The following is a 13,044-nucleotide window of genomic DNA, read 5'->3' on the forward strand; positions in this document are numbered from 1 at the left end:
TCCGATCACACTCTTCACACTGTCCGATCACACTCTTCACACTGTCCGATAACACTCTTCACACTGTTTAGTAACACTCTTCACAGTTTCCGATAACACACTTCACACTGTTCGGTAACACACTTCACAATGTCCGATAACACTCTTTACACTGTCCGATCACACTCTTCACACTGTCCGATAACACTATTCACAATGTTCGGTAACACTCTTCACACTGTTCGGCAACACTCTTCACACTGTCCGATAACACTCTTCCCACTGTTCGGTAACACTCTACACACTGTCCGGTAACACTCTTCACACTGGTCGGTAACACTCTTCATAGTGTCCGATAACAATCTTCACACTGTTCGGTAACACTCTTCACAGTGTCCGATAACACTCTTCACAGTGTCCGATAACACTCTTCACACTGTCCGATCACACTCTTCACACTGTCCGATCACACTCTTCACACTGTCCGATAACACTCTTCACACTCTCCGATAACACTCTTCACACTGTCCGATAACACTCTTCACACTGTCCGATAACACTCTTCACACTGTCCGATAACACTCTTCACACTGTTTAGTAACACTCTTCACAGTTTCCGATAACACTCTTCACATTGTTCGGGAACAATCTTCACACTGTCCGATAACACTCTTCACACTGTCCGATAACACTCTTCACACTGTTTAGTAACACTCTTCACAGTTTCCGATAACACTCTTCACATTGTTCGGGAACAATCTTCACACTGTCGGGTAACACACTTCACACTGTTCATTAACACTCTTCACAGTGTCCGATAACACTCTTCACACTGTTCGGTAACACACTTCACAATGTCCGATAACACTCTTCACACTGTCCGATCACACTCTTCACACTGTCCGATCACACTCTTCACACTGTCCGATCACACTCTTCACACTGTCCGATCACACTCTTCACACTGTCCGATCACACTCTTCACACTGTTCGGTAACACTCTTCACAGTGTCCGGTAACACTCTTCACAGTGTCCGATAACACTCTTCACAGTGTCCGATAACACTCTTCACACTGTCAGATAACACTCTTCACACTGTCCGATAACACTCTTCACACTGTCCGATAACACTCTTCACACTGTCCGCTAACACTCTTCACACTGTCCGATAACACTCTTCACACTGTCCGATAACACTCTTCACACTGTCCGATAACACTCTTCACACTGTCCGATAACACTGTTCACACTGTTCGGGAACACTCTTCACAGTGTCCGATAACACCCTTCACAGTGTCCGATAACACTCTTCACACTGTTGGGTAACACTCTTCACACTGTCCGATAACTCTCATCACAATGTCCGGTAACTCTCTTCACACTGTCCGATAACACTCTTCACACTGGTCGGTAACACTCTTCACACTGTCCGATAACACTCTTCACACTGTCCGATAACACTCTTCACAATGTCCGATAACACTCTTCACAGTGTCCGATAACACTCTTCACAGTGTCCGATCACACTCTTCACACTGTCCGATCACACTCTTCACACTGTCCGATCACACTCTTCACACTGTCCGATCACACTCTTCACACTGTCCGATCACACTCTTCACACTGTCCGATCACACTCTTCACATTGTTCGGGAACAATCTTCACACTGTCGGGTAACACACTTCACACTGTCCGGTAACACTCTTCACAATGTTCGGTAACACTCTTCACACTGTCCGATAACACTCTTCACACTGTCCGATAACACTCTTCACACTGTCCGATAATTCTCTTCACATTGTCCGGTAACTCTCTTCACACTGTGCGGTAACTCTCTTCACACTGTGCGGTAACACTCCTCACACTGTCCGATAACACTCTTCACACTGTCCGATAACACTCTTCACACTGTCCGGTAACTCTCTTCACACTGTCCGGGAACTCTCTTCACACTGTCCGGGAACTCTCTTCACAATGTTCGGTAACACTCTTCACACTGTCCGGTAACACTCTTCACACTGTCCGATAACACTCTTCACACTGTTCATTAACACTCTTCACAGTGTCCGATAACACTCTTCACAGTGTCCGATAACACTCTTCACACTGTTCGGTAAGAATCTTCACAGTGTCCGATAACACTCTTCACACTGTTCGGGAACACTTTTCACAGTGGCCGATAACACTCTTCAGACTGTTCGGTAACAATCATCACACTGTCCGATAACACTCTTCACACTGTTCGGTAACACTTTTCACAGTGTCTGATAACACTCTTCACACTGTCCGATAACACTCTTCACAGTGTTTGGTAACAATCTTCACATTGTCCGATCACACTCTTCACACTGTCCGATTACAGTCATCACACTGTACGGCAACACTCTTTACAGTGTCTGATAACACTCTTCACACTGTCCGGTAACACTCTTCACACTGTTCGGTAACACTCTTCACACTGTCCGATAACACTCTTCACACTGTCCGATAACACTCTTCACACTGTTCGGGAACAATCTTCACACTGTCCGATAACACTCTTCGCACTGTTCGGTAACACTCTTCGCACTGTTCGGTAACACTCTTCGCACTGTTCGGTAACACTCTTCGCACTGTCCGATAACACTCTTCGCACTGTTCGGTAACACTCTTCGCACTGTTCGGTAACACTCTTCGCACTGTTCGGTAACACTCTTCGCACTGTCCGATAACACTCTTCGCACTGTCCGATAACACACTTCGCACTGTCCGACAACACTCTTCGCACTGTCCGGTAACACTCTTCACACTGTCCGATAACACACTTCACACTGTCCGATAACACTCTTCACACAGTCCGATAACACTCTTCACACTGTTCGGTAAAAATCTTCACACTGTCCGATCACAGTCTTCACACTGTTTAGAAACACTCTTCACACTGTCCGATCACACTCTTCACACTGTTTAGTAACACTCTTCACAGTTTCCGATAACACTCTTCACATTGTTCGGGAACAATCTTCACACTGTCCGATAACACTCTTCACACTGTCCGGTGACACTCTTCACACTGTCCGGTGACACTCTTCACACTGTCCGGTGACACTCTTCACACTGTCCGGTGACACTCTTCACACTGTCCGGTGACACTCTTCACACTGTCCGGTGACACTCTTCACACTGTCCGGTGACACTCTTCACACTGTCCGATCACACTCTTCACACTGTCCGATCACACTCTTCACACTGTCCGATCACACTCTTCACACTGTCCGATCACACTCTTCACACTGTCCGATCACACTCTTCACACTGTCCGATCACACTCTTCACATTGTCCGATCACACTCTTCACAATGTCCGATAACACTCTTCACACTGTCCGATCACCCTCTTCACACTGTCCGATCACCCTCTTCACACTGTCCGATCACACTCTTCACACTGTCCGATCACACTCTTCACACTGTCCGATCACACTCTTCACACTGTCCGATCACACTCTTCACATTGTCCGATCACACTCTTCACACTGTTCGGTAACACTCTTCACAGTGTCCGATAACACTCTTCACACTGTTGGGTAACACTCTTCACACTGTTCGGGAACAATCTGCACACTGTCAGATAACACTCTTCACACTGTCCGATAACACTCTTCACACTGTCCGATAACACTCTTCACACTGTCCGATAACACTCTTCACACTGTTTGGGAACACTCTTCACAGTGTCCGATCACACCCTTCTCAGTGTCCGATAACAATCTTCAGACTGTTCAGTAACAATCATCACACTGTCCGATAACACTCTTCACAATGTTCGGTAACACTCTTCACAATGTCCGATAACTCTCTTCACACTGTCCGGTAACTCTCTTCACACTGTCCGGTAACTCTCTTCACACTGTCCGGTAACTCTCTTCACACTGTGCGGTAACTCTCTTCACACTGTGCGGTAACACTCCTCACACTGTCCGATAACACTCTTCACACTGTCCGATCACACTCTTCACAGTGTCCGGTAACACTCTTCACAGTGTCCGATAACACTCTTCACAGTGTCCGATAACACTCTTCACACTGTCCGATAACACTCTTCGCACTGTTCGGTAACACTCTTCGCACTGTCCGATAACACACTTCACACTGTCCGGTAACACTCTTCACACTGTCCGGTAACACTCTTCACACTGTCCGGCAACACTCTTCACACTGTCCGATAACAATCTTCACACTGTCCGATAACAATCTTCACACTGTCCGATAACAATCTTCACACTGTCCGGTAACACTCTTCACAATGTCCGGTAACACTCTTCACAATGTCCGGTAACACTCTTCACACTGTCCGGTAACACTCTTCACACTGTCCGGTAACACTCTTCACAGTGTCCGATAACACTCTTCACACTGTTCGGTAACACTCTTCACAATGTCCGATAACACTCTTCACACTGTCCGATAACACTCTTCACACTGTCCGATAACACTCTTCACACTGTCCGATAACACTCTTCACACTGTCCGATAACACTCTTCACACTGTTCGGTAACACTTTTCAAAGCGTCCGATAACACTCTTCACACTGTCGGGGAACACTCTTCACACTGTCCGATAACACTCTTCGCACTGTTCGGTAACACTCTTCGCACTGTCCGATAACACTCTTCGCACTGTTCGGTAACACTCTTCACAGTGTCCGATAACACTCTTCGCACTGTCCGATAACACTCTTCGCACTGTCCGGTAACACTCTTCGCACTGTTCGGTAACACTCTTCACACTGTCGGGTAACACTCTTCGCACTGTCCGATAACACTCTTCGCACTGTTCGGTAACACTCTTCGCACTGTCGATAACACTCTTCAGACTGTTCGGTAACACTTTTCACAGTGTCCGATAACACTCTTCACAGTATCCGATAACACTCTTCACATTGTTCGGTAACAATCTTCACAGTGTCCGATAACACTCTTCACACTGTTCGGGAACAATCTTCACAGTGTCCGATAACACTCTTCACACTGTCCGTTAACACTCTTCACAGTGTCCGATAACACACTTCACAGTGTCCGATAACACTCTTCACAGTGTCCGATAACACTCTTCACAGTGTCCGATAACACTCTTCACAGTGTCCGATAACACTCTTCACAGTGTCCGATAACACTCTCCATACTGTCCGATAACACTCTTCACAGTGTCCGATAACACTCTTCACAGTGTCCGATAACACTCTTCATACTGTCCCATCACACTCTTCATACTGTCGCATCACACTCTTCATACTGTCCCATCACACTCTTCACAGTGTCCGATAACACTCTTCACAGTGTCCGATAACACTCTTCACAGTGTTCGGTAACACTCTTCACACTGTCCGATAACACTCTTCACACTGTCCGGTAACTCTCTTCACACTGTGCGGTAACTCTCTTCACACTGTGCGGTAACACTCCTCACACTGTCCGATAACACTCTTCACACTGTCCGATAACACTCTTCTTTCTGTCCGATAACTCTCTTCACACTGTCCGGTAACTCTCTTCACAATGTTCGGTAACACTCTTCACACTGTCCGGTAACACTCTTCACACTGTCCGATAACACTCTTCACACTGTTCATTAACACTCTTCACAGTGTCCGATAACACTCTTCACAGTGTCCGATAACACTCTTCACAGTGTCCGATAACACTCTTCACAGTGTCCGATAACACTCTTCACACTGTTCGGTAAGAATCTTCACACTGTCCGATAACACTCTTCACAGTGTCCGATAACACTCTTCACACTGTTCGGTAACACTCTTCACAATGTCCGATAACACTCTTCACACTGTCCGATCACACTCTTCACACTGTTCGGTAACACTCTTCACACTGTCCGATAACACTCTTCACACTGTCCGATAACACTCTTCACACTGTCCGATAACACTCTTCACACTGTCCGATAACACTCTTCACACTGTTCATTAACACTCTTCACACTGTTCGGTAAGAATCTTCACACTGTCCGATAACACTGTTCGGTAACACTGTTCACAGTGTCCGATAACATTCTTCACACTGTCCGATCACACTCTTCACACTGTTCGGTAACACTCTTCACACTGTTCGGGAACAATCTTCACACTGTCAGATAACACTCTTCACACTGTTCGGGAACAATCTTCACACTGTCAGATAACACTCTTCACACTGTCCGGTAACAATCATCACACTGTCCGATAACACTCTTCACACTGTTCGGTAACACTTTTCACAGTGTCTGATAACACTCTTCACACTGTTCGGTAACACTTTTCACAATGTCCGATAACATTCTTCACACTGTCCGATCACACTCTTCACACTGTTCGGTAACACTCTTCACACTGTTCGGGAACAATCTTCACACTGTCAGATAACACTCTTCACACTGTCCGGTAACACTCTTCACACTGTTCGGTAACACTCTTCACACTGTCCGGTAACACTCTTCACACTGTCCGGTAACACTCTTCACACTGTCCGGTAACACTCTTCACACTGTCCGGTAACACTCTTCACAGTGTCCGATAACACTCTTCACAGTGTCCGGTAACACTCTTCACACTGTTCGGTAACACTCTTCACAGTGTCCGATAACACTCTTCACACTGTTCGGGAACAATCTTCACAGTGTCCGATAACACTCTTCACACTGTCCGTTAACACTCTTCACAGTGTCCGATAACACACTTCACAGTGTCCGATAACACTCTTCACAGTGTCCGATAACACTCTTCACAGTGTCCGATAACACTCTTCACAGTGTCCGATAACACTCTTCACAGTGTCCGATAACACTCTCCATACTGTCCGATAACACTCTTCACAGTGTCCGATAACACTCTTCACAGTGTCCGATAACACTCTTCACAGTGTCCGATAACACTCTTCACAGTGTCCGATAACACTCTTCATACTGTCCCATCACACTCTTCATACTGTCGCATCACACTCTTCATACTGTCCCATCACACTCTTCACAGTGTCCGATAACACTCTTCACAGTGTCCGATAACACTCTTCACAGTGTTCGGTAACACTCTTCACACTGTCCGATAACACTCTTCACACTGTCCGGTAACTCTCTTCACACTGTGCGGTAACTCTCTTCACACTGTGCGGTAACACTCCTCACACTGTCCGATAACACTCTTCACACTGTCCGATAACACTCTTCTTTCTGTCCGATAACTCTCTTCACACTGTCCGGTAACTCTCTTCACAATGTTCGGTAACACTCTTCACACTGTCCGGTAACACTCTTCACACTGTCCGATAACACTCTTCACACTGTTCATTAACACTCTTCACAGTGTCCGATAACACTCTTCACAGTGTCCGATAACACTCTTCACAGTGTCCGATAACACTCTTCACAGTGTCCGATAACACTCTTCACACTGTTCGGTAAGAATCTTCACACTGTCCGATAACACTCTTCACAGTGTCCGATAACACTCTTCACACTGTTCGGTAACACTCTTCACAATGTCCGATAACACTCTTCACACTGTCCGATCACACTCTTCACACTGTCCGATAATTCTCTTCACACTGTCCGGTAACTCTCTTCACACTGTGCGGTAACACTCCTCACACTGTCCGATAACACTCTTCACACTGTCCGATAACACTCTTCACACTGTCCGGTAACTCTCTTCACACTGTCCGGTAACTCTCTTCACACTGTCCGGTAACTCTCTTTACAATGTTCGGTAACACTCTTCACACTGTCCGGTAACACTCTTCACACTGTCCGGTAACACTCTTCACACTGTTCATTAACACTCTTCACAGTGTCCGATAACACTCTTCACAGTGTCCGATAACACTCTTCACAGTGTCCGATAACACTCTTCACAGTGTCCGATAACACTCTTCACACTGTTCGGTAAGAATCTTCACAGTGTCCGATAACACTCTTCACACTGTTCGGTAACACTCTTCACAGTGGCCGATAACACTCTTCAGACTGTTCGGTAACAATCATCACACTGTCCGATAACACTCTTCACACTGTTCGGTAACACTCTTCACAGTGTCCGATAACACTCTTCACAGTGTCCGATAACACTCTTCACAGTGTCCGATAACACTCTTCACAGTGTCCGATAACACTCTTCACAGTGTACGATAACACTCTTCACAGTGTTTGGTAACAATCTTCACAGTGTCTGATAACACTCTTCACACTGTCCGGTAACACTCTTCACACTGTACGGTAACACTCTTCACACTGTACGGTAACACTCTTCACACTGTACGGTAACACTCTTCACACTGTCTGATAACACTCTTCACACTGTCCGATAACACTCTTCACACTGTTCGGGAACAATCTTCACACTGTCCGATAACACTCTTCGCACTGTTCGGTAACACTCTTCGCACTGTACGGTAACACTCTTCGCACTGTCCGGTAACACTCTTCGCACTGTTCGGTGACACTCTTCGCACTGTTCGGTGACACTCTTCGCACTGTCCGGTGACACTCTTCGCACTGTCCGGTGACACTCTTCACACTGTCCGGTGACACTCTTCACACTGTCCGGTGACACTCTTCACACTGTCCGGTGACACTCTTCACACTGTCCGGTGACACTCTTCACACCGTCCGATAACACTCTTCACACTGTCGGGTAACACACTTCACACTGTTCATTAACACTCTTCACACTGTTCGGTAACACTCTTCACAATGTCCGATAACACTCTTCACACTGTCCGATCACACTCTTCACACTGTCCGATCACACTCTTCACACTGTCCGATCACACTCTTCACACTGTCCGATCACACTCTTCACACTGTCCGATCACACTCTTCACAGTGTCCGGTGACACTCTTCACAGAGTCCGATAACACACTTCACACTGTCCGATAACACTCTTCACACAGTCCGATAACACTCTTCACACTGTTCGGGAACAATCTGCACACTTTCCGATCACACTCTTCACAATGTCCGATCACACTCTTCACACTGTTCGGTAACACTCTTCACAGTGTCCAATAACACTCTTCACAGTGTCCAATAACACTCTTCACAATGTTCGGTAACACTCTTCACACTGTCCGATAACACTCTTCACACTGTCCGATGACACTCTTCACACTGTCCGGTGACACTCTTCACACTGTCCGATAACACTCTTCACACTGTCCGATAACACTCTTCACACTGTCCGATCACACTCTTCACACTGTCCGATAACACTCTTCACACTGTCCGATAACACTCTTCACACTGTCCGATAACACTCTTCACACTGTCCGATAACACTCTTCACACTGTCCGATAACACTCTTCACACTGTCCGATAACACTCTTCACACTGTTCATTAACACTCTTCACACTGTTCATTAACACTCTTCACACTGTTCGGTAAGAATCTTCACACTGTCCGATAACACTGTTCGGTAACACTGTTCACAGTGTCCGATAACACTCTTCACACTGTTAGGTAACACTTTTCACAATGTCCGATAACATTCTTCACACTGTCCGATCACACTCTTCACACTGTTCGGTAACACTCTTCACACTGTTCGGGAACAATCTTCACACTGTCAGATAACACTCTTCACACTGTTCGGTAACAATCATCACACTGTCCGATAACACTCTTCACACTGTTCGGTAACACTTTTCACAGTGTCTGATAACACTCTTCACACTGTTCGGTAACACTTTTCACAATGTCCGATAACATTCTTCACACTGTTCGGTAACACTCTTCACACTGTTCGGGAACAATCTTCACACTGTCAGATAACACTCTTCACACTGTTCGGTAACACTCTTCACAGTGTCCGATAACACTCTTCACAGTGTCCGGTAACACTCTTCACACTGTTCGGTAACACTCTTCACACTGTTCGGTAACACTCTTCACAGTGTCCGATAACACTCTTCACAGTGTCCGGTAACAATCTTCACACTGTCCGGTAACAATCTTCGCACTGTCCGGTAACACTCTTCGCACTGTCCGGTAACACTCTTCGCACTGTCCGGTAACACTCTTCGCACTGTCCGGTAACACTCTTCGCACTGTCCGATAACACTCTTCGCACTGTCCGGTAACACTCTTCGCACTGTTCGGTAACACTCTTCGCACTGTCCGATAACACTCTTCCCACTGTCCGATAACACACTTCGCACTGTCCGATAACACTCTTCGCACTGTCCGGTAACACTCTTCACACTGTCCGATAACACACTTCACACTGTCCGATAACACTCTTCACACTGTTTAGTAACACTCTTCACAGTTTCCGATAACACTCTTCACATTGTTCGGGAACAATCTTCACACTGTCCGATGACACTCTTCACACTGTCCGGTGACACACTTCACACTGTTCATTAACACTCTTCACAGTGTCCAATAACACTCTTCACAATGTCCGGTAACACTCTTCACACTGTCCGATAACACTCTTCACACTGTCCGATAACACTCTTCACACTGTCCGATAACACTCTTCACACTGTCCGATAACACTCTTCACACTGTCCGATAACACTCTTCACACTGTCCGATAACACTCTTCACACTGTCCGATAACACTCTTCACAGTGTCCGATAACACTCTTCACAGTGTCCGATAACACTCTTCACAGTGTCCGATAACACTCTTCACAGTGTACGATAACACTCTTCACAGTGTACGATAACACTCTTCACACTGTTCGGTAAGAATCTTCACACTGTCCGATAACACTGTTCGGTAACACTGTTCACAGTGTCCGGTGACACTCTTCACAGTGTCCGGTGACACTCTTCACACTGTCCGATAACACACTTCACACTGTCCGATAACACTCTTCACACAGTCCGATAACACTCTTCACAATGTCCGATAACACTCTTCACAATGTCCGATCACACTCTTCACACTGTTCGGTAACACTCTTCACAGTGTCCAATAACACTCTTCACAATGTTCGGTAACACTCTTCACACTGTCCGATAACACTCTTCACAGTGTCCGATAACACGCTTCACACTGTCCGATAACACTCTTCACAGTGTCCGATAACACTCTTCACAGTGTCCGATAACACTCTTCACAGTGTCCGATAACACTCTTCACAGTGTACGATAACACTCTTCACACTGTTCGGTAAGAATCTTCACACTGTCCGATAACACTGTTCGGTAACACTGTTCACAGTGTCCGGTGACACTCTTCACAGTGTCCGGTGACACTCTTCACACTGTCCGATAACACACTTCACACTGTCCGATAACACTCTTCACACAGTCCGATAACACTCTTCACAATGTCCGATAACACTCTTCACAATGTCCGATCACACTCTTCACACTGTTCGGTAACACTCTTCACAGTGTCCAATAACACTCTTCACAATGTTCGGTAACACTCTTCACACTGTCCGGTAACACTCTTCACACTGTCCGATAACACTCTTCACACTGTCCGATAACACTCTTCACACTGTCCGATGACACTCTTCACACTGTCCGGTGACACTCTTCACACTGTCCGATAACACTCTTCACACTGTCCGATAACACTCTTCACACTGTCCGATCACACTCTTCACACTGTCCGATCACACTCTTCACACTGTCCGATAACACTCTTCACACTGTCCGATAACACTCTTCACACTGTCCGATAACACTCTTCACACTGTCCGATAACACTCTTCACACTGTCCGATAACACTCTTCACACTGTCCGATAACACTCTTCACACTGTTCATTAACACTCTTCACACTGTTCATTAACACTCTTCACACTGTTAGGTAAGAATCTTCACACTGTCCGATAACACTGTTCGGTAACACTGTTCACAGTGTCCGATAACACTCTTCACACTGTTAGGTAACACTTTTCACAATGTCCGATAACATTCTTCACACTGTCCGATCACACTCTTCACACTGTTCGGTAACACTCTTCACACTGTTCGGGAACAATCTTCACACTGTCAGATAACACTCTTCACACTGTTCGGTAACAATCATCACACTGTCCGATAACACTCTTCACACTGTTCGGTAACACTTTTCACAGTGTCTGATAACACTCTTCACACTGTTCGGTAACACTTTTCACAATGTCCGATAACATTCTTCACACTGTCCGATCACACTCTTCACACTGTTCGGTAACACTCTTCACACTGTTCGGGAACAATCTTCACACTGTCAGATAACACTCTTCACAGTGTCCGGTAACACTCTTCACAGTGTCCGGTAACACTCTTCACACTGTTCGGTAACACTCTTCACACTGTTCGGTAACACTCTTCACAGTGTCCGATAACACTCTTCACAGTGTCCGATAACACTCTTCACAGTGTCCGATAACACTCTTCACAGTGTCCGGTAACAATCTTCGCACTGTCCGGTAACAATCTTCGCACTGTCCGGTAACAATCTTCGCACTGTCCGGTAACACTCTTCGCACTGTCCGGTAACACTCTTCGCACTGTCCGGTAACACTCTTCGCACTGTCCGATAACACTCTTCGCACTGTCCGATAACACTCTTCGCACTGTTCGGTAACACTCTTCACACTGTCCGATAACACTCTTCCCACTGTCCGATAACACACTTCGCACTGTCCGATAACACTCTTCGCACTGTTCGGTAACACTCTTCACACTGTCCGATAACACACTTCACACTGTCCGATAACACTCTTAACACAGTCCGATAACACTCTTCACACTGTTTAGTAACACTCTTCACAGTTTCCGATAACACTCTTCACATTGTTCGGAAACAATCTTCACACTGTCCGGTGACACACTTCACACTGTTCATTAACACTCTTCACAGTGTCCAATAACACTCTTCACAATGTCCGGTAACACTCTTCACACTGTCCGATAACACTCTTCACACTGTCCGATAACACTCTTCACACTGTCCGATAACACTCTTCACACTGTCCGATAACACTCTTCACACTGTCCGATAACACTCTTCACACTGTCCGATAACACTCTTCACAGTGTCCGATAACACTCTTCACAGTGTCCGATAACACTCTTCACAGTG

Source organism: Heterodontus francisci, chromosome 37 (genome assembly GCF_036365525.1).
Source record: "Heterodontus francisci isolate sHetFra1 chromosome 37, sHetFra1.hap1, whole genome shotgun sequence".
Classification (NCBI taxonomy): Eukaryota; Metazoa; Chordata; class Chondrichthyes; order Heterodontiformes; family Heterodontidae; genus Heterodontus; species Heterodontus francisci.